General features: G+C 33.0%; 1 protein-coding gene across 3 annotated transcripts in view; it reads right to left on the bottom strand.

Moving 5' to 3' along the window:
• The window catches only part of LOC129746608 (uncharacterized), a 372,164-nt gene extending 363,318 nt beyond the window's left edge, over window positions 1–8,846 (bottom strand). Inside the window, exons 1-3 of one of the 3 annotated variants that reach the window (XM_055740345.1) lie at window positions 8,709–8,846; window positions 7,935–8,267; window positions 7,412–7,725 (exon numbers count right to left, since the gene is read on the bottom strand). The gene's annotated coding sequence lies outside the window, so the exon portion shown is untranslated. The remainder of the gene's footprint in view (window positions 1–7,411; window positions 7,726–7,934; window positions 8,268–8,708) is intronic. The other 2 variants (XM_055740346.1, XM_055740348.1) reach the window with 2 other exon arrangements.
• Window positions 8,847–26,029: the final 17,183 nt, after the last annotated feature.

The raw sequence follows: 26,029 nt of genomic DNA, 5'->3' as shown, positions 1-26,029 counted from the left end.
TTTTGTGTTCGCCATTCGGTAGGAAGCGATCTCGGACGGGTGGATCTTGATGGGAGTGCTAATGGAGTGAAAATGGGCTGTTATTGTTTTGAATGGGCGACAAATGTCTGCTCGGTGAAGTAATGAGATTATCATGCTATCAAGCAACAAATTAGAGGTAGAGGTGTGAAACGTTGGCTGTCATTGTTTTACAGCAAAGAAACGGGTAACAAAATTTAATTTAATTTGATCTTAGATAATGACAGTTAACCTTACGCTGTTGGTACTCATAATTTTGTAAGACGATGAAGATCATATCTCGAATATTGTCCATCATACTGTAAGACAGATATTGATTCTCTCATAGTAGATCAATCAAGGGAATTTGAAACTTTAGAAAACAAATAATAGGTATAGACGTTTTAACATTTTTGTGTCATCCACGACAGTTGGTGTACAGTTATTGAAAAATTTATCCCGTACATCTGCGATCCTTAAGGAAAATAAAAAAAATTTACGGGATCCACTAGTTATTTTTGCTGCTCTTTAAGGGCCTCATATTACATTCTGGCAAACATACACTGATGGACATAAGTAGAGAGGTTGGGAATACCTGATCCCTTTTTCTTATTTTCATCAAAGCTTTTTGAAAAAAAAAATTGTAGATCGCCTTTTGTTTTTTTTCGACAGCGTGTAACTTCAAGTTAATAAAGTGCAGAAGTAAGATCGATACATGAACCCGTAGATGAACTAGAAGCGTTATCGTGGGACTAAAAAAATTAGGATGTTTTGAAAATTAAAGTAGATTTGATCTTTTAATCAGGGTGCCCAAGCTTTGGAACAAAATCATGCAAAATCTAAAGAAAAAAGTTCCATTTTTCCACATTTAAGAGTCATATTTGTTTTCAATTCATTTGTTTTCAGTGTTAGACAAACAAAATCTAAAAGTTTGTCTTCTATCCTCTAGTCATTGCATACTTAAAGGCGCATTTTTTTTATTTTTAGATAAAAGCACATTTTCGAGTTCTTTTTATGAAGAAGTTATTGAATAAAATATAATCATTGGATGAATAGTTATAATTGCGTGCTTAGCAATGATCAACATACATTCAGAAGAAAAATATATCTTTTTCGACTCGAGGGATCAAGTGGACTCATAAAATACATTTTGGAAAACTTTTTCCTAAAAAAATTGCTTTGAAAATATGACATTAAGAAGTTCATATCATAATCTAACGATTAACATGTCCATACATTTTCTTGAACATTTGATTTTTGTAATACATTCCAGTTTTAAAATATAGCTGAGAAATCAAGTATAAACAGGGATTAAGTATCCTCAGTCTCCCCTACATATTCGATCTTTTTAGTGTTCTATTGAAGTTTTAGTAGTGTCAACTATAGACACTATAATTTCATATAGTCTGGAAAAAAAAAGAATGACGGGAGCCAATCGAACTGTCATTCGCGCGGAGCCAATCGAGCATTCTATGATAATGTTCAAACTCTTCATAACTCTCTTCAGCTGCAAAATATAACACAGCTTTTTAGATTCGTGAACTAAATGCTATTTAAATTTATTGAATTCTAAATCGTATTTGAAAAATATATTATTATCTATAGGTGAAAAAATAGTGAAAATTATGTTAAACAACTATAGTTAATGTAACTAAAAAGCCAAAAAAGCTTTGTGAGTCACAATACTTCAACTAAGATTTTCAATATTTACAAAGTTTGCTCGATTGGCTCCCGCGAATGACAGTTCGGTTGGCTCCCGCCATTCTCTTTTCCAGACTATATGAAACTATAGTGTCTATAGTTTTAACATATTCCTTCCAATGTTATGAAGAACAGCATTGGAAACTTTATAATTCACATAAGAAATGTTAATATCATAAACTATTTAGAGTAATTTTAAATTTTTAAAAAGTGTTGATACATAAGCGACGGCTTATGTCGAAAACTTATGTCCATCACTTAAATATGTAGAGTCATATGCACAATTGATACTAAGTGTCGATGTCATTCAGTTATGCAATCTTCTCTCAAATTGATATACCTAATGTACTCATTATTTTTCATTCCCATCATGTCAGTTTACAAATGAGGCCCTTGGAATCCAAAAGTACTAAAAAGCTAATATCTAGAAAATGCACTTTTAAGCTGTTGTGTTTGGTAATTTTTAATACATTTTTCGAAATGTTTTATTTCGAATTTAAAAGTTTGTAGAAAAAATTTAAAATATCTGACAAAATCACCAAATATAGTTAGACATATGAAAAATCGTTTGGCATTATAAACTCAAAATCAATCAATTGTGCGCTTATAGCCCTTTGGCTCTGAGGGCCTCCTATTAAAAATGTTTAGCGGTCGAAATACAAACTCTCATATTTCAGAAATGACCGACAATTTCTCATATTAAAAGTGCTAGTACCAAATTTGCTTGATTTTAAAGGATCTTCATACAATCACTAAGTATCACTAAGAAGTATAAGTGTATAAATGATGGTTTCGAGAAAACACGCTTTTAAGTTGTTGTGTTTGACCATTTTTCCATATATTTTTCAAAAATCTTTTCAAATTTTAGAAGTTGGAAGTTATTCCACCTTTTTGGATTCTTGATTTTATTGAATTTTTCGATAAAAAATTACTTGATTTATAGGTTTTGTGCAATGATACAGTATGCTTTTTTATTTGCATACAAGGTTTCGTGCAATTTATTCCAATTTATTTGTTTTTCGCATTATTTTTTATTACCCCCTCGCGATTTTCCAACTCCAAGTGACAAAAGAAGGATTTGAAATTTGTTACGGCCATATTCTCATTTTAAAAATTGAACATAAAAAAACACTAAACCACATATGATTATTGAACATGATAGAACGAATCTTCGAATTAAATATCACGTCATCTGTTTCTAGAGTGCAGTTTACGTTTGAATCGGTAATCTCTAAAATATTATTTTGACGTTGAATTTATTATAAGGCAGCATCCAAATGTAATGATGCGCTTAGCCCGCACAATAGTAAAATTTTATCGCGTCAACAGAGTTTTGAATACTCCTTCTTTATATTTTTGTCGTATACTATAGTTTAACCTTATCAGTGGTTTAACATAAAGAGAACCATAAATCAAATAACCTTTTTTTTTGTTCATCTCGATTGTACAATAATAAGTTAGACAAGTAGAGATTTTGTTGTTACCAAATATTAAAAAATTAAATCGGACTGTAGAGCAACTATGGTTTACTGTAATAATTATACAAGTAAAGTAAAAAATATGAAATTTTGTATTAATTATAATGTGACCCAAAACTACAAGGAATTTATATTCATGCAATATAGACTTCAGACTGCAATTCATATTCATGCATAAAAAATCTGCTCTCCAGGGTATCCCTTGAATGAACTCTAAGAGGATCAACAATATTTTTCGAAGACCAAAATTGCTTCAGTGTTAAGAAAATAGCTTTTTGTTTTCTGATTTTTCTTATAAAAATCAAAAATTTTTCAAACTTTGTTTAAAAATATTAGAGCTGGATGGAAATATGTATTCCTAAAAAGAAAAGAGGAATAAAGATTAGCAAAATGCTAGTTACAAAAAATCCCTGCCGATGCACTAACAATTCAAAAATGCATTTCTGGCTGCTTTTTTGAAAGCTGATAAATCAAACTATCATTTTGTACTACGTTTCTTTGGATTCGGAATTTAATTTTTTTTAATGATTAAAATTTTTTCCAAGAAATACTTGGCTTTAAATTATATAAACAAAAGTGACAAACGTGATCATATAAACAAAAGGACAAACATAGTGGTCAAAGAGATATTTCAAATTAATCCATTTGAATTTTTTTTTGGCAGAAATTATGTGTAAAAATTTCTGTTTCATCTCATTTTTGACAATATTACTTGGAGACCAAAAAGGGACAAAATAAAAATATGGAGCCATACATAGGTGTATCACAGTTTGTTACGGTCTCATATCTCATATTTATTCCAATACTTTAATCTATACCATCTTTAACAATTATTTTAAATTTTCATAGATTGCACAAATTTTTCCGAATTCTTCTTCTTACTTCTTCAAAAAAATATAGAAATAACTTATTTTGAAATACAGTCAATCAGCCGAAAGCACAAGTCAATTAAAAAAAATATTAGTTCAGATATTTTAACAAGCAAAGTAAGTATTCTTTGAGGATTGTTCAAATATGCATTTTCTGAAATAGTTTTTAAATCAATTGTTTCTTAAAAAATAATTTTTCAATTGATTTATTTTGGACATTTTTAATTGTAATTTTAATCGATACTCACAAAAACATCGAAATTTAGATCAGTATTCTAATAAAATAATCAAAATAGAAAAATCTTCAAAAAAAAGTTAAAAACAATAGCTAAAAATAAAAAGAGCTTTGAAAAATAACAAAAAAAAACTTGCCTGCTTTCATCTAAAGCATGGGTGGTGAAATCGTGTCCCGCGGCTGAATTTTTGTGTCCCGCGAAGTTTTTTTTTTATATAACCGAAGTCTATATTGTTCTCTATATCTTTTGGGAAAAAAAATCACCTAAATCTAAAATAACTACACGAAAAACCAAGTCTGGAGAAAACATAAAGTTTATTTGAAATTCTATTCGTTTATTAAAAAAAAAGTGTGATAAGGATTAATTAAAATTCCGTAATTTGATATTGTGTAATTCTACCAAAAGGTTACCGTCACTCAATAATGGAAGAGTTCCAAATAATTTTTTTTATGAAAACAGTGCTATATTATATATATTTTTCATCACGATATACGATTTTTTTGTGCTACTTGATACCATTATAATGGTATGCATTAGTTACTAACGTTTTCTTCACCGTTGTAGAGTGTTGAGACTTTTCAAGCGGACTTAAGTTCTTATTTTGAGGAGAATGAAGAGATAGAAGAGTCGAATCACAACTTCTATTCGCAACTTGATATCGGGTTTAAAAACTAATATTTTACAATTTTTTTTAGATTTTCAAAACTCTTCTCTGTACATGTTTCAAATGCCTTTATTAGTTTTGTTTGATTACAACAGAAAAAATCATCATAATAAGCATGAGTCATGAAAGATAAACCAAACTCAAATGGCTCAATATTCGAAATATGTTTTATATGTATGTACAGTACATTGGGATGGCAGCTAAATGAGTCATGTCAAATTTCGAAAACCTATCATATACATTTTGTAGTTTGGAAAAAAACTAACCGGTGTCAATCGAACCTTCAAAAATCATCATGGGGGGCCAAAGGAAATCAAAAAACTCAAAATTTTCATCTGGTGTTATCTAAAAAAAAAATTGTGTAAAAATTTAAATTAAATTTTTCAAAAAATCTCCAAAGGGGAAACCAAAGAAAATTTGTGAAATCGAAATTTTAATTTTGATGCCAAATGACTCAAAACGCATAAAACTTCGACATCTGGTGTTATCTCGCCCAACTTCGTCAGTTTCCTGAAAAAAAAAAGTCCCAGAAAGTCGATTTGTGGCCAAAAAAAATTTCGAGATAACACCAGATCTCGACGTTTCATGATTTCAAAGCCATTTGAGAAAAATTCGAAATTTCTATTTTGATAAAAAAAGAAATTTCGATTTTTTCCGATTTTCCATGGCCTTCCTATGTTAATTTTTGAGGGTTAAAAAACTGAAAATTTGAGCGCTTCGGCACAATTTTGGAAAAGAATTCAAGTTCATAAATCTAAAACATTGAGGATTGCTCTAAATCACGTGACGTGACCAGTACTATTTCATTATGTAATTTTAAATCCGGAAAACGTTCCAGGGAACAAATTTCAGTTCAGATCGATAGACCGGTCGCAGTTCATCTGAGCTAACATTTCAAGCTTAAAAGGGTTTAAAGGAATTAGCACCTGACGCCACGAACTCACATAAAAAGGTTCATATTGACAGTAGGATGTTTATTGGAATAAAATTCACCAAATAAGATTTCTAAGGATTTTTTTGCCTGTAGATATTATTATAGCAATGAGCATAACACGGAGAAAAAGACGACAGTTGTTCCAATGCTTTTTATATTAATCATCGAAGTTTAGTTGATTTTTACGCATACAACTATAAATATAATAGATTCAACTATAAACTGCTGGTTGACCTTATGCAATCAACTATAAATATTATAAATTCAACTATAATAGTATGATTGATTCAACTATAAATATGAAAGATTCAACTTCAGTTGAATAATTGAATTCAGGCATTCAACTATAAATAATAGATTCAATTACAAACGAATGATTGACTTCCAGCAATCAACTATAAATATAATAGATTCAAATATAATGGTATAATTGATTTAACTGTAAATATGATAGATTGAACTTCAATTCTAGGGTGGATTCTAGGTATTCAACTATAAATATAATAGATTCATCAGGTGGTTGATGTTTCCAATTGGCTAGATTTCAATTCAATTTGTGTATCTCTATACGATACTTTGAATTTGGTTTTGTGTCAAATCGAAAATGGGCGGATTCGTGCTGAATAAATTCAAGTGCGCTGTCGGATCCGGCTTCTGTGCTCCAGGGACAACTAATAGATTAAGGTCGCGAAGTTGACTGCAGAAAAAATTGTTTTCCGTGTAGTAGGTTTACATATCTGAATTTATCACGCTGAATACGAGTTTATAATCTAAATTTCTTTTATTACTGTTACTCTTATATTACTGTAGTTTAATAAATTTAAAAATTGTGTGAAAATATAAAATTCTTATGCCGAAAATATAATGCAGTAGAGGTTAATAGACAAGGCAAATCTACATACAATATCCATAGTTAGAATCATGAAATCAATCATAAAAATATAATTGCATCTATCATATCTATGGTTAAATAAACTTTACCCTTATAGCTGGATATTCTATACTTATGGTTGAAGGCAGAAGATCAAACTCACGATTATAGTTGAATCTATAATGTTTATTGTTTAATGCTTAAAATCAATCATAAACATATAGGTAGTTGAATGTATTATCTGTAAAGTTGAATGCAAAAAAAAAACAAACAGATAATCCAATGTACATATGTATAATTGAAAGCTTCATATTTATAGTTGGTCGATATTCCATCAGAAATATGATGGAATATAAGTGGATTATTGTAAGAAATACTATACTTTTCTTTCCGTGAAGAGCTATCGCTCAAAAAGAGAGCTTCAGCTCCTCATCGTTACCATTTTGGGTAATTAAAGCGGCTTAAGAAAAAGTAATTTCGATTCTAAAGTGATTTTCGTGAATAAAAAAATTTAAAAAATAAAGTTATTAAATTTTTATCTAAGGTTTTTAGCACGCATAATTAGTTAAAGTGCATGACTCCGTTCGTTATTCAATATTGCGGTTAATAAGGTTTTAAAATAGATTTTTTTTTTAAATTGAAATCTTAAAATATAATTTACCTTGATCCAACAAGCATGAATGCAAATTCCAAACCACAGGTTCAATTGTTCAACAGATCGCTCCACTCGATCCAGATGAAATCACTCAATATATTTGTAAACATTTAAAGCTGTGCTAGCTATCATTCACTCCAACTCGTTCAACAGTTGTTCAATTTTCAACGATGTTCCAGTTGTCAAGCTATTTGCAATTTTCCTATTTCGATCCAATCAGCAACTGCATAACCGATAAACACATTCACAGACACTTACACGGGAGAAACACTTCCGATCAGTCTTTTTGGATCACCAAGCTAGGGAGTCGTCATACAGTGCTGTGTATCGGAAGAGACAGAATGCACAATAAACACCTGAGTAAGCGAAAACCCGCTATGTGGGACACCTTTCAATTGCAACCGATACAGGTTGGAGCTTCCTCCACCGTTGATGGAGCTGAACACAATCCAGTTGCAACAACGATCCACAGATTGGTGCAGTCTGAGTATGAAAAAAAATAATCCGGGAAACGCTATTATGGGTTTACCTTCATTCACCAATCAGGTTTAGTTATACCTACTAGAAGAGGAAAAAACCAAAAAAAACATTCGTCGAAAAGCACTTTTCACTTTTTATCACTTGAAGTGGGCATCCACTATAAGCACAGTTCGTTATAGTGGAGTCCAGGTTTTTTTTATGATTTTATTTACCGGAAGCCACTTGTAAACCCGTAGACTAATTCCCAAAAACTAGATCACTTTTTTCGGGTTCAAGCTTATCTCTTGCCGCTCTGTCTTCATTCAAGGTCGGATGCGCATCACAACTCTCGAGTCGGGCAGCTCTTTCCTCTGACATACGACCGGTTCCGATTTCGTTTTCACTAAATTTACATATCAAAAAGGCAAATTAGCGATGCTTTTGACCAGCACCAGAAATTGATGCATTTTCTGAGCCGGCCGCTGACATTTAATCTTCCGCAAGTTTGAAATACCATAAAACGGCTTTGTGCGAATGAGGTGAGGGAAGAAAATGAAACATGCTGGACACTCACTTTGGTGCATATCACTTTTCCGCCAACTCAAACTACTAAATTCCGGTGCTCATCGAAAAGCGCGCCTCGATCCAGTTTGCAATTGCAGCAAAACATAAAAAAAAATCTGCACATAATTCGCAACTATTTTCCTCACAATAGCAACTAAGTTTGAGTTGAAGCCAATAATAATCAAAACACTAAAAAAAATAACATCGGCTTTCCCAATGTGCAGCGAAACGTGTCATGTAAGGTGGTATACGCATCACAAACAAGCCTTCAAAGCCATACTTTCTTCCACTCCAGTAAGGACACCTACTAGGCACACTTCCCAATTCAGTATATTGCGTTAGAGACTAAAGAGCGGAGCTGACACTTCGATCGAATGATCGCCACCGGAATCAAGTCCGAAAAGCACTTTCGCCCACCGTGAAGGTCCGACGGTGACTAAACTTGCTGGTGCGAAAGATTGTTTTGATTCCGACCAAGCCATCGGAAATCGCCATGCCATGTGCTCGATCGTGGATCGTCAGCCGAAGTTAGTATAACTTCAAACTTTCAACGAGCGATCAGCTGTTTCTCTATGAGGTATCTCGCTGGGGAGGAAAAGTTGGGTGGATGAAACTGGAAACCGGCTTTCTTACTTAGTTCCGAAGCTGAATGGGAAGCTTTAACCGAAGAGTTTGTTTTGTTTTGATCGGTTCGGTCGGAAAAGCTTTCTCGGGGGTCTCAACGAAACATTGGGAACTTTCGCAGTGAGACGTGAGCAAAAAAAATATAACTCACTTTGTACCGTACTTAGCAGAGTTGCCAACTGTTTTCAAATAGGATGGATGACTATTCTATTCTACATTTCTATGTAAAAGTAACACTTTTAGTTTTTTTGTGGTCAGCACAACACATAATAGGGGACAATAGCATTAATCTTCATAAAACCCTAAACGCATTCTATGCATCACCAGAACTCTAATAAAGCCAAAATGTTATCCTAGAAACGTCGTCGTGGCCAATTTTTCAAACCCCGTAAAATCATTATGCTGGTCACCAAAGCTTTTATAAAAGATGTTTGTTTTTGTTTAGCAATCATGAACATTGATGATGAAGAATGATCATCGCATAATTGAGGTACGATCTGGTAAAATTAATAACAAAAATGCAATGTTTTGACCATATTATGACCATTTTTTCTACTCCCAGTCAAGATTTTAGGAAAAATGTGTATGAAATATTTTCTTAATATAAATGCGCCTAGTAAAATCTGTAGAATAAGAAAATTTCAATGAAAAATTTGTTTAAAAATAAAATAAAAAATTTTCGTGTAAAACATTTTTCATTTAATATAATTGTAATACACGACAAACTGACATCGCAAACATGATGGAATTGGTTGAAAATAGACCTGGAAAAATATCAATCAACATGGCGTCATTTTGATCCCTTCGATTTTGCAACCAGCATGGCTGTCGTGGACTTCAATATGTTAAATCGTTCTATTTTTCGCTTATAAAAGTCTAATTTAAACTTTTTTGGAACATTCTTTCGCGTCCAAATTAGTAACTAGAATGAACGTTTATTTTCACTTCCCTTTATCTTTCGAAACTTCTCTCTTTCTCTCATCTCTTCGTGCTTGCTAAATTAGACGAGTTAAGAGAGTTGTGTTTCGTGCACTCTTAAGTCAATGTAGCAATGTCAAAACTAACGTACACTTGATATCTGATGATCTTGATATTCAAAATTTGATCATAATCATGATTATTATATTATATTCAATTTCACGAAAGGCCAATGTTTTCTACTTCAATTTCATAAATACCAATATTCTCTACAGCAGCTTTCACTTAACTTTGAAATGATGTTAATCATTGAAAATCGCATAAAATCTTCACAATATTGGTATTGGGTGAAAGGGCTCAACTAGAAGAAGTGGAATTTCACTATCTGACGCCATCATGAAATCCAAGATGGCGCCTCCCTAGTAACTGTTAAATGCTGTAAACGACTAAAAATCACATGAAACCCCCACAATATTGGTATTGGGTGAAAGAGCTAAACGAGTAGAATTTGAATTCCGTTATCTGACGCCACCGAAGATGGTAACTTCCCCTGATCTTTGGAATGCTGTAAATGGTCGGAAATCTAATTAAAATTTCACGCGGTTTTCAGTTATTTACGGTATTATCAAACTTAGCGGAAGCCGCTATCTTTGATTTCAAGATGGCGTCAGAAAGCGAAAGTCGACTTCCACTCGCTTAGCCCTTTACCCAATACACATATTGTGGATGTTTCATGCGATTTTAAGTTATTTACAGCATTTTAAGTCTAGCGGAAGCCGCCATCTTGGATCAATGATGGCTTCAAGCAACAATTTTTTTTCCTACTAATTGGGCTCTTTCACCCAAGTAACAATTTTAGTTTTATAAGAATCTACAAGAGATCTATAAAACCTCGCCTTAAATCAACACCAAATTTTATAAGTTCCTTCAAAACATTTATAAAACGCTTATATATACAAAAAGGCCCACCTACAGGAGGTTTTCCAGACAGGAATTAAAATACTTAATAAAACCATGGGAATATATAAGGCCATTACCAAAAACTTTTCTAAGACCATGAATTCTCGTGATAGGAAAAAAATTCTTGATTGAATCAATTCTCTCCAATAGATGGTTTAAAAATGTTTATACCAAATCAAATCATTGTGACCTTAATGTTTTTATATTTTCTGTATCCAATAATCAAAAATCATAAAGTTACATTCGATTTTTTCAAGTTCTTCTCGCATAAAGATATTGCGCATCTGATTTGATCGATTATTTTTTTGAAAAACTAGCAATGAAAATACGCCCCACATTAAACCTTCGAAATTAATTAAAACAAATCAATTAATTTTCTTCATAATAGCATTCCGTTTTGTGAAAATGTATTTTTCCTTGTCTTCTTCGTCATAATTTGATTTAACATTCTGCGAAATTTTTTTTTTCAATATACGGTAAAAAATTGCTTTTGACGCAATAAAATTCAATAAAAAAAATATTTTTTTTACATTTTCTCTTTAAAAAATGGGGTATGAACAATAATTCCTATTTGATTTATAAAAGTCAGTTATAAAACTAGATTGTCTAGATAAATTCCTTTTCTGGAATGATTGGACTTGGTTGAATCCCTTATGCAACTTATAGAACATTTCATCTACATTTTTTCTTGAAAAAAACCATATCCGGAGAAATTTGTTGGCTATAAAACTATTATGTTTTATGCAAAGCTTCCTTTTTTAAGGTAATTTGACGTTTAACTAGAGCGTACGGAAGAACCCAGATGGGTTTTGGTGATTTATCCGGGAAAATAATATACCAAAGTCCAGCCTTTACTACGGCAAACCGGATACTCATTTCGGACAAGTGAAGCTGAACGAACTCGGATCTTGGATTGTGCGCAGCGAAAAGAGTCCCAAAGCCGAAGCCGTCCCGGTGGTCACTCGCGCCTTGTGGCGATGATAGCACAAATAGTGGACACCAAAGCGGATGGGATCCGCTTTGTTTTTCAAGGTCATCGTTTAAAGAATGGTTTTACGGTACTACGGTAAGCTGAAGCATCATCGGAACAACAAGTACCTCTAAGAAGGAAGAAATGGAACACAGGAATGTACCAGTGAATGTGGGTGCTGTGGAGTCGATGTGTTATGTAAGATCAAGAACGTCACAGCCTTCCGGCGGGCATTTTCGATTCAAAAAATGCCTGATGGAATCAGAGTTAGCCATAATTGAAAACGAACGAACTCCCTAAAAGTTAGATTATACATTTTGTAACTGGTGTGAAGATAAAAAAGGAAATATTGACAATAAATTTTACAATATATCAAAATGCAAATAGTTTGTTTACATTCTGTTTGGCGTTGTTCATTTTTTTCTTGACGAAGACTTCATACGGAGTATTTTGCTACCTATTAAACTATTAAGTTTTATTCAAAGCTTTCTTTCTTTAAAAGAGTTATTTAATGGTATTTTAAAAGTCAATTTGTAATACTATTAAACTATACGGTTTTAATCGAGACTTTCTATATTCATAAGGGTTGTTTAAGGGTATTTTGACTGTCAATTTGTAATACTATTAAACTATTAGGTTTTAATCAAAGTTTTCTTTCTTTGTAAGGGTTTTTTAAGGTCATTTTGACAGTAAATTTCTGAAACTATTAAACTGTTAGGTTTTATTCCAAGTTTTATTTTTTTTATAAGGGTTATCGCACAGTCAATTTGTACTATATCAAAGCAATTATGATTTTTTTCGGAAGATATTTCAGGTTTCATAAGGAAGTGTGGAAATGGTTTTATAGAACTCTTGAAATCTCTTACAAAAAGCCTCAAAAGAAATATAATTGACACTTTTGTAAAAAGTTTTATAAAGGTTTTGTAGCTATCTTGAAGAACGTTTTTATAGAGTTCTTATTGAAATAGCTTAAAGGATAACTAAGACTTTTTGAATCTTTTGTAAAACACCCTCATTTGCTTACAAAGCCTATTTGAATTTAAATTGTTACTTGGGTCACTCTACACCCATATAGTAGCGATTCATACCACTTCCGGTGATTTGAAGTTTTTCAAAGATTTTTTATATTTCTATTTTTTAACTCAAAACCAACACACATAGCTTATCAAAAATATGTAAAACTTAAAATTTTGATTCAAATCTAAGCGTTTCCTCGATTGACATCCCGATCAAGAACTGTCACTAAGTATGATGAAGATTTTATAAACATGCACTGAGTGCTGTTACTAAAGAATGCTTGGAGCAAACTTTTGAGTATGTGTTTTATTGTAGTTTTAACAAGGCATTCCGAACTCTTTCAAAACAACTAAAACAGTATGTTTCGTAAAATCCTCTTTAGCCTTTTCAAAACTACTTAAAAAAATGCTTCCTAATGCTAGTTGGTTTAATCTGTGTTACTTGGGATATACATAATCAAATAGAGATGTACTGAATATTCAGCCGGCCGAATATTCAGCATCGAATACCGCCCAAATGTTCCAAATAGTTGAGCAAAGTATTCGGCCGAATAGGCCGAATAAGCTGATAATTTATTTTTAAAAATTATAAAATAACTGACTTGCCAAATTTTTCAAACAAAGCTACACAGTCATCAAAAAATTATGGATTCAGAAAAACATCTTAGGTGAATCCGTGTTACTTTCACAATAGATTGTACAAGAGAATGTTGACAAGTATTGCGTTATACTTTGATTATCGTTTATTCCAGATTTAATATGATAAATAAGTTCAGGTTTCCCCATAAATCTCATTTGACTGGGATGCCTGGATATTGTTCAAAATTTAGCCAGGATTTAGCCTGGGTTTATTCAGATTATTAGTTAAATCAAATAAAAAGCTCAAATTTATTTTTGAAATTTTTCACATTTTTTTCAAAGACGGTTTCTAAAAATTTCGAAATAAACATAAATTTTTGTTTTATTCTGAGATACGGTTTAAACACCATTGCTCCAATAGAAACTTATTAATTTCAATAATTTTTTTCTTTTTCATCTTTTAAGTTTTAGAATAAATCTTAGATTTTGTTCAGATTGCCGACCGTGTGGATACGTGTGGTAGAAAATGCAGTATGCTTAACCCTTTCCTTCCCATGGTAGCACAGGTGATCCACGACTTTGCACAGCTCTCATTTGAACTGGGCGCTTTGGATCAACACCATTTTTTCACCGAATGTGTAGATATGAGTGAAGAACCATTGCACAAAATTTGAAGAAAACCGATCCGCTAGGTTTTGCTTGGCAGCTCAAAAGCTGCAAAAAAGTCGAATTTTTTTCGAATTTAAATCAAGTCGTCATTTGTTGTTCAATAACTTGACAAGTTTTCATAATTTCCTTCAAATAAAAATACTGAGGTGCAGAAGGTTGCTTATGCAAACAAAATCAATCGATGGTTTACTTAGATTTTAACTAAAACATATAAATTTTTGAGTAAGTAAAGTGGATCACTGGTGATACACTGAGAACAAAACGTACTTTTCTGTTTGTGAAGCTTCTTATCAATACTCGTGAAAATCATTTTGTCAACAAAAAAATCGCTTCAGGATAGTTATTTCATCTGCTTAAATGACCACATGTCTCGAAATATTTGTAAAAACTCGTGATTTTCTCGAAAAGGCATTTTTTTGTTTTCCTTGCGCAAAGTGTCATGGCGGCCATTGTTCAAGGCAAAAATGAAAATTTCAAATATTTCAATAAATAGACTTTCGAGGGATGTGTATACCAAAGAAGTTTTTTATCAAATAGGATCGTTTTAGTTTGTGATCAATGAAGTGATGAAATTCCATATCATTTTGCAATTATTTCCTGTTTTTCATTTGCGCCCTATGTGTTGTTATCTTCCCAATGGAGCACATATGATCCACCTCAAACCCCAAATTTATCAAATGGATCATTAAAGTAGGCTTAAATTATGCATCTTTTGTTCTAGAACTTCAGCTGTAAAGCAATATTTCTATTTTTAAAACGTGAAAAACCTCGTGGGAAGGAAAGGGTTTAGGTTAAAAAATATCGTTTTTGTTAACTATTTTGAAGATATCTTGCTCAAATGCGACCTTCATCTAATTCGATATCAAATAAACAAATTCAAATGGCTTTGCACCTCTTTCGTCATGTTTTGTCCCAGATTTCAAAGAAACCCAATTTCTTTGGTAATAAATGCCCTAGAGTAAGGTTTCCAGAATTTTCTCAGCACGTATCCGTGCCGGACATATCCGGGTAATATTTTATAAAAACCTTTCGAAATCCGGGCATATTATTTCAAAATTGACGATCATAAATCCGGACAATATACGGGAAACTTTTACAAATCCCAGAAAAAACTCAACAAAAAATTTAAAAAAATAGAAATTTTATTCACCAACAGCTCATCGACAGATTTAAAAACGTATTTCAGGCTTCCAAAAAAACCTTTTTTATTTTTATAAAATTTGCACAAAAAATTTCGTTATGGAGTCATGATTAAAAAAAATTTCATCACAATTTGTATTTTTTTTTTTTGTCTTGATGATTTTTTTAAATCAGAGAAACCCCTACTTGAAAAAAAGATCTTGTAACATATCATCTGGTTGAAAATAATCGGCTCAAAAAAATGACGGACATGAAAATGGAAGAAATAGAATGAAATTAAAATAATCGCTTTTGATTTTTCTTCATTGAAAACTCAATTTAATACTCGACCGAATATTCGGCCGAATAGTTGAAAAGTTCGGCCGTTGGCCGAATACCTCTATTTGATACATAATCATGAGTAACGTTTGGCAGGGAACTTCATGCTCCATTCTCCTGTTACTGTTTCTTTCGCGTTTTTCATTATATGGTTGGCCTAGCCGTAGTAGTATTTGCAATGCATGTTCTTTGTACCAGATATTATGTAGGAAATAAAAACGAGGAACGCAAGTTTTTTCGAGAATGCAAACAAGTTTTGGTCATTTTGGTTTTAGACGAAGAAGAAGAAGAGAAGTCAAATTAGTCTTCATTATCTTGTAATCTAAAAAACAATTTTAAAAGGGAAAAAAGTACCTTCCTCAGTAGAAAATTTTCCTGAATGATCTATCTTGGTATAGACAGACTAGAGCATTTTACACCACCACTTTTGAAATTATATGAAATATCTTATTTTCATGTTTTTTTTTTGTTTTGGAAAAATACTGGTTTTACCAGTTTTATCGGTCTTCTCATTTTCAAATACCAAAATACCGGATTTCCAAAAAAAACCGGTAAAACCGACCACCGTATATGGCCCAGTGCCAAGTAATGTTGATTGTTCAGAACTGAATATTTAAATAACCCTAACCTCTTATAAAAGTTACTTTAAATTTCTGCGAAAAAATCGCGGATGAGTTTTGAATCAATACAATAATGTTTTAAAGACCTCAGACCCTGACAAATAAAAAAATGACCCCAAATTAACTCAGTCTATTCAGGTACTCCAGTGACACTCCAGTTGTTGCTACAGTTAACAATTAAACTTCAATAAATGACATTTCAGAGTTATGTAATGAGAGAACATGAACATCGTTTTATTCAAATCATTCGCTCATAATTGTCACCGCTCATCAGCATTACACGATCTTGGCACATTTAAATCGATGATCTGTGTCAAATGATGCGTGATCAGCAAGATGCATGCGCTGCTGCATCGCTATTTTCCTTCTGCTTACGACGGATACCCGTTGGCCATCTGATAAACATCCGATAATATACAGTGACACACACTTGAAATCAAGATAGAAGGAAGGAACGGCGCAACGAGAGATGCTGCCAAAGATGACATACCTCAGCTATGTAGTTCAACATGGCATGGTATGACGCAGAGTAGTGTCGTGGCCAAGATGTTATTATTTATCGGCCAAGAAAGGTCTGGCAGACAAAGTTTAACCTATATATGCGTCCACCTTCTTCCCGGTGCCCGGTTCATGGTGCCACATGGAATCCGTACCAGTCTACATCATAGATACGTGAAGGGCTGCGGAATCATTTCTAGCTGCAGTTTTTTCATCATGTAGCATCATGATCATCTGTAGACCCATTCTCGATATTGGACGGGGTCCTTTGGAAATGGCAAAGGCGAGAAAACTTGTTTCCCCCCACTCGGCGGGCCATTTCAAATGTATAACTTTCCAAAGGGGTTCTGCGATGTTTGAGCTACTGAACATCTTCAAATGATCTACCGCTTCCATCGTTAGATGGAAAAATGTAACAGAAAAATAATCTAGTGTATAATGTGAACGCACTTAAGACGCTCGTTGAGGAAGATTGCAACCTAGTTTTCTAAATTCAGCGTAGCATATTTCTAAATGGTAATTTTTTCAAACTTTATCTCTTCCGTATATTTCCCATGGGCTTTTAGCGTGTAGGTACCAAGGCATGATTATACTTTTCAATGCGGGTCCTGACCCAGACGTTTTCATTGATTTATTTATCAAATCCCACTTGCTCGCTTCTCTTTTGGATTTGGCGGCTGCAAGTGCTAATATCTTTCGAATGCGTTCCGACTAAAGTGTGAAATTCCTGCGGCACTCTTGAAGTTGAAGTTTAGTTTGCAATCAATTCTGGAGCCAGGGCAATGTATCCAAACCGTTCCAAGTGTGCCTATAGGACCAGTTTTTCCGCTCGATTAAGGCCAATCGTTGTGGGACGACCTGGCTGGCTGAAGGTTGGTAGTTTCCTTTCATTAAAATCCAGTTGAAAGTAGGTTCGGGCTTGCAGTTGGCCCAGGCAAGATGCAGATTAGAAGTGGGAATTTCGCGAAGACGACGACGACGAAGACGGTTTAGAATAGGCTGCGGAAAACTGGCTCTACAGTGAACAGGGATAGTTTCGTTTTCAACGAGCGTCTTCATACAGTGGTTCTGGTTAATGTAAAGGATCAGAAATGCCGGTTTCTAGTGAAAGTTGTTAAATGATTTCCAGATAGTAAAAGTGAAGTTTATTTAGTTGAATGAGGTTACCATACGGGTTTATCAAGGCAGTAGTCCTGAAACCTATATTTATCACATTGAATATATGCTAAAAGTGTAGATGAGCTGAAACACTTAACCAAATATTATAAATTAAAAAGCCATTTTGGAATTGTTCTTTGCCTTACATCAAACGAAAACCATTATAGTTACTTTTGATATCTGAGCTTAAGACAAAGTGCTGCTGACAAGGCTCCAAAAATATGATGATTTTCAACAAAGACGTTTAGTGTATTTATTCGAATAATCAAGTATCGCAATGCCAGCGGAATTTGGGTAGGAATAAAGATGTTTCAGGAGTACTGAAGGTGTTAAGTTCTAAAGACACTTCTCTTTCATTTGAACTTTAAGAAAGGCTGAAAAAAGCTTCAAATAATTATCTCTTAAAAAAAACTTTTGTATTGAGTTATCAAAATAGGCGTATGAATGTTTTTATTTAAAAATCCATAAATCGATAAAAAAAAATTGCAATTACGTACATTACATCCCCGATTTTGCCACCCTCATGTTGCATTTAAGGGTGATAATTTACAGAACAGTGAAAAAATCGGGTAATTTTACAAAAGCATTTTTTAAATCCTGATGAAATTTATCAGAAAACATAATAACTTCGTCATTTAAAACTTTCATGTCTTTAGTAAGGTAACAGGAAACCGCAAGACACATTTCGCCTATAAAAATGCCTGGATGACTCGAGTGATTTTCCAAAGCTGGTTCCATTCAGAATTTAGTGCCAACACACAGTGGTTTAAAACTCGAAAAACGTGATCATGGGCTTTTTGATGCCTTAGATGTCAAAATAGCTTAACGACATGTTCTACAATGTTTCATTATTTTTAATTGCGCATATTTTGTCATTAGTTTTTTATGATCGATCCACCTAAAAGTGAGATATTTTTTTTTATTTTTTGAATTTGTCGTCCAATCAAAATTATGTCTACAGAAAACTTTTAGACAATACAATTTTGAAAAACTTTGTAAAAGACTTCAAAGCTCTGTCTTTTGAATCAATAGATTTATAGACATTTTTCTAAAAAATAACCTCAAAAAACGAACTTTTCATTTAACTTCAAAGCGACTTTCGAGTCTTACTTTATATGAGAGAGTTGTAACAATTGTAAAAGTACACAACTTCATTTAAGGTGTCTAGTTTTTATCTTGACGTTAAATGGTACTTTTTGTGTAATTACGTTTTAAAAATGCATATTTTCAATGCTCTATATCTCTAAAAGTTGCAAACTTATGAAAACAAAACTATATGCATTTGAAAGGGACATTCTTAAGCTTTAATGAACATATCATTTGTATGTATCAGGTTTTACTACTTAAATCATTTATCTGAAAGTTGGTAGTTTTGAAGTTTTTGTTAAGCCAGCCTGGCAATCTCTTGCTGTTCAGCAAAAGGAAGGATGAAATATTCTTTTTTTTATATTCCTACCGTTGACAAGTGAAAAACACAGTTCTTAATTTGTTAAGATTGAAGAGTTGGCCCTGTCTAAAAGCATTAGTTCCGCAGCACAAATGAATATGCGGTCTTCAGGAAGGAATGATGTTGCCTTTATTATGAAACAAGCCATACTAACTACACCAACGAGATCACCAAAACTCCGAAAACATATCTTGCAGAACCATTGTGCTTTGCTGCGTCGAATTTTCTGTCTCAAATTTTGGTTTGTATTGATGATGGTTGCTGCTACCATCAAATCCCCATTTGACGAATAACGTCATTTTATGAAGTTACAAAACAAGAAGGTTTGCAACGTCAGCTGTATGGGTTTCCAAACCACGTCTTGCTGTTTGATTTAATGATGATTGCAACGGACACTTTACATATACTTCTATAATTTAATATTATGGTGGACAGATATTAGCATATCTCTCTTTTGCATAGGTTTAAACCCTTAAATATTGTGATTTAGACATATCGGTATCCATGATCAAGGCTAATACTTCTTCTTCCGAATATGGAATCAATTTCAACAAATTAATAACTGTCGTCTTCACTTGTCAACGGTAGGAATAGAAAAAAAGAAGATTTCATCCTTCCTTTTGCTGAACAGCAAGAGATTGCCAGGCTGGCTTAACAAAAACTTCAAAACTACCAACTTTCAGATAAATGATTTAAGTAGTAAAACCTGATACATACAAATGAAATTATATGTTCATTAAAGCTTAAGAATGTGCCTTTCAAATGCATATAGTTTTGTTTTCATAAGTTTGCAACTTTTAGAGATATGGAGCATTGAAAATATGCATTTTTAAAACGTAATTACACAAAAAGTACCATTTAACGTCAAGATAAAAACTAGACACCTTCAATGAAGTTGTGTACTTTTACAATTGTTACAACTCTCTCATATAAAGAAAGACTCGAAAGTCGCTTTGAAAAAAGTTAAATGAAAATTTCGTTTATGAGGTTACTTTTTAGAAAAATGTCTATAAATCTGTTGATTTAAAAGACAGAGCTTTGAAGTCTTTTACAAAGTTTTTCAAAATTGTATTGTCTACAAGTTTTCTGAAGACATAATTTTGATTGGCTACAAATTCAAAAAATAAAAAAAAAATCTCTCTTTTAGGTGGATCGATCATAAAAAAATTAATGGCAAAATATGCGCAATTGAAAATAATGAAACATTGTAGAACACGTCGTTAAGCTATTTTGACATCTAAGGCATCAAAAAGCCCATGATCACGTTTTTCGAGTTTTAAACCACTGTGCAACAGTACGTTGTTTTCCTCCGAAAGCTGGAATTTTACTTGATAACACTAGTTTACAAAATTTTTAAAAAACCGTGAACTGCATTGACTGACCCGAATTTTTAATGTAAAATCGGGCGCTGAATCCGAAAATGAAATTCAAAAAAATCTCAGTAGAACAGTTTATGTGTTATGCTCCATATATGAAATTTTGGAAACATAAAAAAAGTACTTGAAGGTATATTCAAATATCTCGGACTGCATAACATTAATTTGAAATCGCTTTTTTGTATATTGAAGGTGAGTAAATTTGCTATGAATCAACTCAACTTCATTTTTCCGTATGATCAACCGTATTGTTGATATTAGTGAAGTTATGATGGAAAAAAATAATAAAAAATGAATTTTTAGAGAGAAAATTTGTTTTGTCGACAATTTTAGACTCGATTGTAACATTTAAAAATTGATTTCCTATGGACCGTTAATGTCGATTTAATACAAATATTTTGAGTGGTTGTTTATCAAGATCGGTTGAAAATTGAAGAAGTTATGGTAATTTCGCTAAAGCAGTAATATTTGCATTTTTGAATAATTAAACCACAGTGTACTAACCTTCATATAGGAAGAATTTAACATGATAGATGTCACTCGCTCCAAGTTAAAATTGATCATTAACTTACCACAAGGTCACATGCCAGATTTCAGCAAGATCTGACCATGGAGAGGGGTTGCTTGAGTCTCAAGCGTGAATGGGATTTTAACGTATTTCGCTCGAAATCACTAATCACTAATCGTACTTCCACAGCCAGAACTTAAATCTGAGTCCCAAAGAATAATAAAAGTGAATGATTATTCTTCTTGACTTTGTTCACGCGTTTCATCACTTTAACATAATACTAACATTAAAATGATAAAAAAAACATAAAATGGTTGAGCCTACCATGGAGCAGAGAACGCAGAGACATCTGGAACACAGGAACAGAAGAAACGTGAACCACCAGTACCATACGTTTCAAATGGGTATCTTGGAAGCATGCTAAATGAAAATACTGCAACACGATTCAACTTAAAACAAAAAAGTTATTGTGGTTCAAAGATTATATATTTGCTGCAAATTGTCGTCTAACTCGTAATGCGTACATTTTACGCATTGCGTTGTAGACGACAATTTGCGGCCAAAATACAATCTTCAAACTGCAATAACTTTTTTTTTATAAGTTGAATCGGGTTGCAATCTTCGGGTGAAATATTTATCTTAATTTAGGCTTTATGAAAAATATTCACAAAAAGCAAACAATCAATGAAGAATAAAATTATCAATAAAAAACCAGAATGTTTTGCTTCTTTCGAGCAAAATACCTTAAAATCCCATTCACGCTTGAGACTCAAGCAACCGCTCCCAATGGTCAAATCTTACTGAAATCTGGCATGCGACCTTCTGGTAAGTTAATGATCAATTTTAGCTTGGAGCGAGTGGCATCTATCATGTTTAATTCTTCCTATATGAACGTTAGTACACTGCGTTTAAATTATTCAAAAATGCAAATATTACTGTTTTAGTAAAATTACCATAACTCCTTGAATTTTCAACCGACTTTGATAAACAAGCCCTTGAAATCTTTGTATCAAATTGACAGTTACGGTCCAATTATATTTTTCAAATGATACAATCGAGTCTTAAACTGTTGATGAAAAAAAATTCTCTCTAGAAAGTTTTTATTATTTTTTCCATCATAACTTCACTAATATCAACAACACTGTTGATCATACGCAAAAATTAAGTTCAGATGATCGATAGCAAATTTACTCACCTTCAATATACAAAAAAGAGATTTCCAATTTATGTTATGCAGTCTGAGATATGTATAAAATTTCATAATTGGAGCATAATTCAAAAAATGTTCTACTGAGATTTTTTTTGAATTTCATTTTCGGATTCAGCGCCCGATTTTACATTAAAAGTGATCTTCAGCTTACCAAGTTCAAAAATGCAGTAAACTAGTGCAATTATTCTGCACATCATATGAATAATGAACTCAAAGGCGATGATGATTTGATGTTTCATGCTTTCAAATGTGACATTTGTGATTTCACCTATGGATCAGAACGTTGTAACTAAAAAATCGTCAATAACTTTTACTGCATATCATAACTTGTGAAACCGATACAGGTCAAATTTTGAAGAACATTTTGGTGATAGTTACGTTACTAGAGCTCGGATATGCAAAACTTTAGCAGCGTTGTGTTGGTTATGAAAAGAACTATCTTGTCTATTTTTTCAGATTTTTAAGTTAACGTGTGTTTGAGATATTTACGATGCAAAAAGACATGGTAAAAATAATTTTCACAATCGGCTCAAAAATTCTTCATTGTCGACTTGAAAACTCACGAACTGTTGTTTTTTCGGATTTTTTTTTTTGCCCAAATGGTTAAGAAGTATAAGGAGCCAGTCTAGGATGCTTACGAAGTTCAACCCAAGCATCGGAGTGGAACCCTTGATCTCAACTATGGAAAAAAGTCCATAGTTATTGGGGATAACTTAGGCTTACCAGATACTTTCAGAAAAAAAGCGAGATATCGCCGAAAAAAGTGGGAAATTTTGGACATTCTTGAAAACCTGATTTTTATGACCATTCATATACATATGTGTAGGGATGAGATGAAAGACTTGCCGAAAATAAATCAAATTTCATTAAAAATAAAATAAAATAATAGTTTTATTCGGCAACACTGAAGATAAATAAAATGAAATAAATTTCTATGGCAACGTTTGCTATTTTGGCAACACTAGACAAACAAACAAAACAAAGTCAATTATTGACCTATTCTTGTGAAAGACAGACGTGTTCAAGTGAATCTCTTAATTGAGATTCGCAAAATCACGACAATGACGTAGTTGGTAGAATAAGCACAAATAGCGCAGATATTTAAGGCGCTGCTGCTGAATGTTTTGATTTGGCCTTTCGATGGAATAAGACATCATTGGCGTTACAAGCGCAGATATTTAAGGCTGCTGCTGCTGATTGTTTGCCTTCCAGTAGAATAAGGCGGAATTGGCGTTAGAAGCGCAGATATTCAAGGCTGCTGCTGATGATTGTTAAGGCTGCTGCTGATTATTGTTTTGGTTTGGCCTTCCGGTGGAATAAGACGGAATTGGCATTAGAAGCGCAGATATTCAAGGATGCTGCTGTTGATTATTTTGGTTTGGACTTCCGGTGGAATAAGGCAAAATTGACTTAGAAGCGCAGATATTTAAGACTGCTGCTGCTGCTTCTGATATGGTCTTCCGGTGGTATAAGACGGAATTGGCTTAGAAGCGCAGATTTCCAAGGCTGCTGCTGCTGATTGTTTTGATTTGACCTTCCTGTAGAATAAGACGGAATTGGCGTTGGAAGTGCAGATTTTTAAGGATGCTGCTGCTGATTGTTTTGATTTGGCATTCCGGTGGAATAAGACGGAATTGTTCTGTTATGTTTATTGTGATTTGTCTTTCTGGTGAAAAAAGACGGAATGAATTTGGAAGCGTAGATTTTCAGGCAGCTTCTTCTGATTGTTTATTTTAATTTGGCCTACCAGTGAAAAAAAGGTAAGGAAGCGCTGATTTTTAAGGCTGCTGCTGGTGGTTGTTTGTTTTGGTTTGGTATTCCGGTAAAAAAAAGACGGAATTGGCTTAATAAGCGCAGATTGATCTATTCTTGTGAGCGACAGACGTGTTTAAGTAAATTTTGTTTAAGAAATATAATTCTCAAGAAAACTTTCTTCTTTGTATACTGCGAAAACTCAAGTCGAAAATGTTTTAGTCTAAAGCAAGGTTGCTGAAATCACAGAAAAATCTATAATTTCACAGAACTCTGAGATAATTTCTATATCTCAGAATCTGTGTCATAGAAAACAGAATTTTGGGTATTCACAGATTTCGTGGATTTTTTAAATTTTAAACGAATTTTTATTTTTGATATCAATATAAATTTCGGAATTCTAAGTTTTGGTTGGAAAGGTTTAATAAGAAAAGTTATTTGATTCTGCACAAGTAAAATGTAAAAAAGACCCAATTTTTCAACAATTTTTAATCAAACTAAAAGGAAATTGCGTCGCAGAAAACCATGACAAATATTGAGGGTTATCCCAAAGACAATTTTTTTTTCGCAAAAACGTGGATTTTTTTGGAAACCTTGGTTCAGACTAATTTTAAATCAGAATTTTGCAGAAAGTTTTAATACTGCTAAGCAGCCGTTTTTGATCATCTAACAAGTTTATTTAATCTTACTCGTCCATTCATTCTTTGTTTTATTGAAAAAAAAAAAGGTTTGCCGTGTAGTCCTGGTCTATTTTATCAGGAATTAGAGTTTTTTCTTAAGTTCTACATTCAAAGGATTCTAGGAATCAGAAGAAACATCTGGAGCCATCATCATTTGAAAGCAACTTAAAGAATACTATCTTCAATCGAAAATTTTGACATCGTTAGAACGTGCTCAAAGAACGCTTAACTGAACCAGGTTGTTATGGTGATGTATGAGTGAGTATACCACCCAAGCGGTTATTCTGCAAGATGAAAAATAAATACTGAATGCGTTACCAATCCAAATAGCCAACATTTCAATTCATCAAAAATGTATTTCTGAGCTAGGTCTGGAGGAAAAATGGTAGCTGATGGGAAGTGATGTTACCGGGTTCGTCGACTGGATTCTTATTTAACAAATTCGTTCCGATGACCACTGCCTGGGAACACAGCACGTTCTAAATTCCTCCACAGACTTTCTGCATGCAATCTCAATCCTCAACGAATTCAATCACGGCCAATATTGATGCATGCACTGAGGTCGTCGAGTGGTTCCCCTTTATGTGATATTCGATCACAACGATATTTGGTTATGCATGCAACCAACGACGGTGTTTAAACACAGGACCAAACTGTTTCACGGTATGTTTACTGATTACACTGGACCATAGTTAAACTTCACAAATTTTATTTAAACAGAACTTTTTACAAACAAAAATAGACCTTTATTAACACATTAAAAAATAATCAAGTTTTATTCTCTTAAGAACCGAAATGGATGCTAGTTCGGAGGGCACTGACCTGCCGGATTTATTTGAATAGGTTCATAGGTTGTTTTGTTGTTGTTTCTTATCTCTAGGTAGTAGCTATGAGCGAGAGAGTTTGTACCTATCTGCTTACTATAAAAAGGGGTGTTCAAATCTACTATTTCAGTATAACAGATATGAGATGAGAGAAGATTAATCGCGAACAGGAAGATTTAGACGTACATCGAATTTTGACCATTCAATTTCAACACCGTCATAGCTTAAATAGATTGCAAAAATCTCTTAGAGTTCACAGCTCAGTTGAAAGAATTATCAATAACCAGTTTTAATTTGTTTAAGAAATTTCGGATAAAACATAAAAAATACATCA

The sequence above is a fragment of the Uranotaenia lowii genome, chromosome 2 (assembly GCF_029784155.1).
Source record: "Uranotaenia lowii strain MFRU-FL chromosome 2, ASM2978415v1, whole genome shotgun sequence".
NCBI lineage: Eukaryota > Metazoa > Arthropoda > Insecta > Diptera > Culicidae > Uranotaenia > Uranotaenia lowii.
The sequence above is the reverse complement of the archived record's forward strand: the minus strand, read 5'-3'. Positions and strand labels throughout refer to the sequence as shown.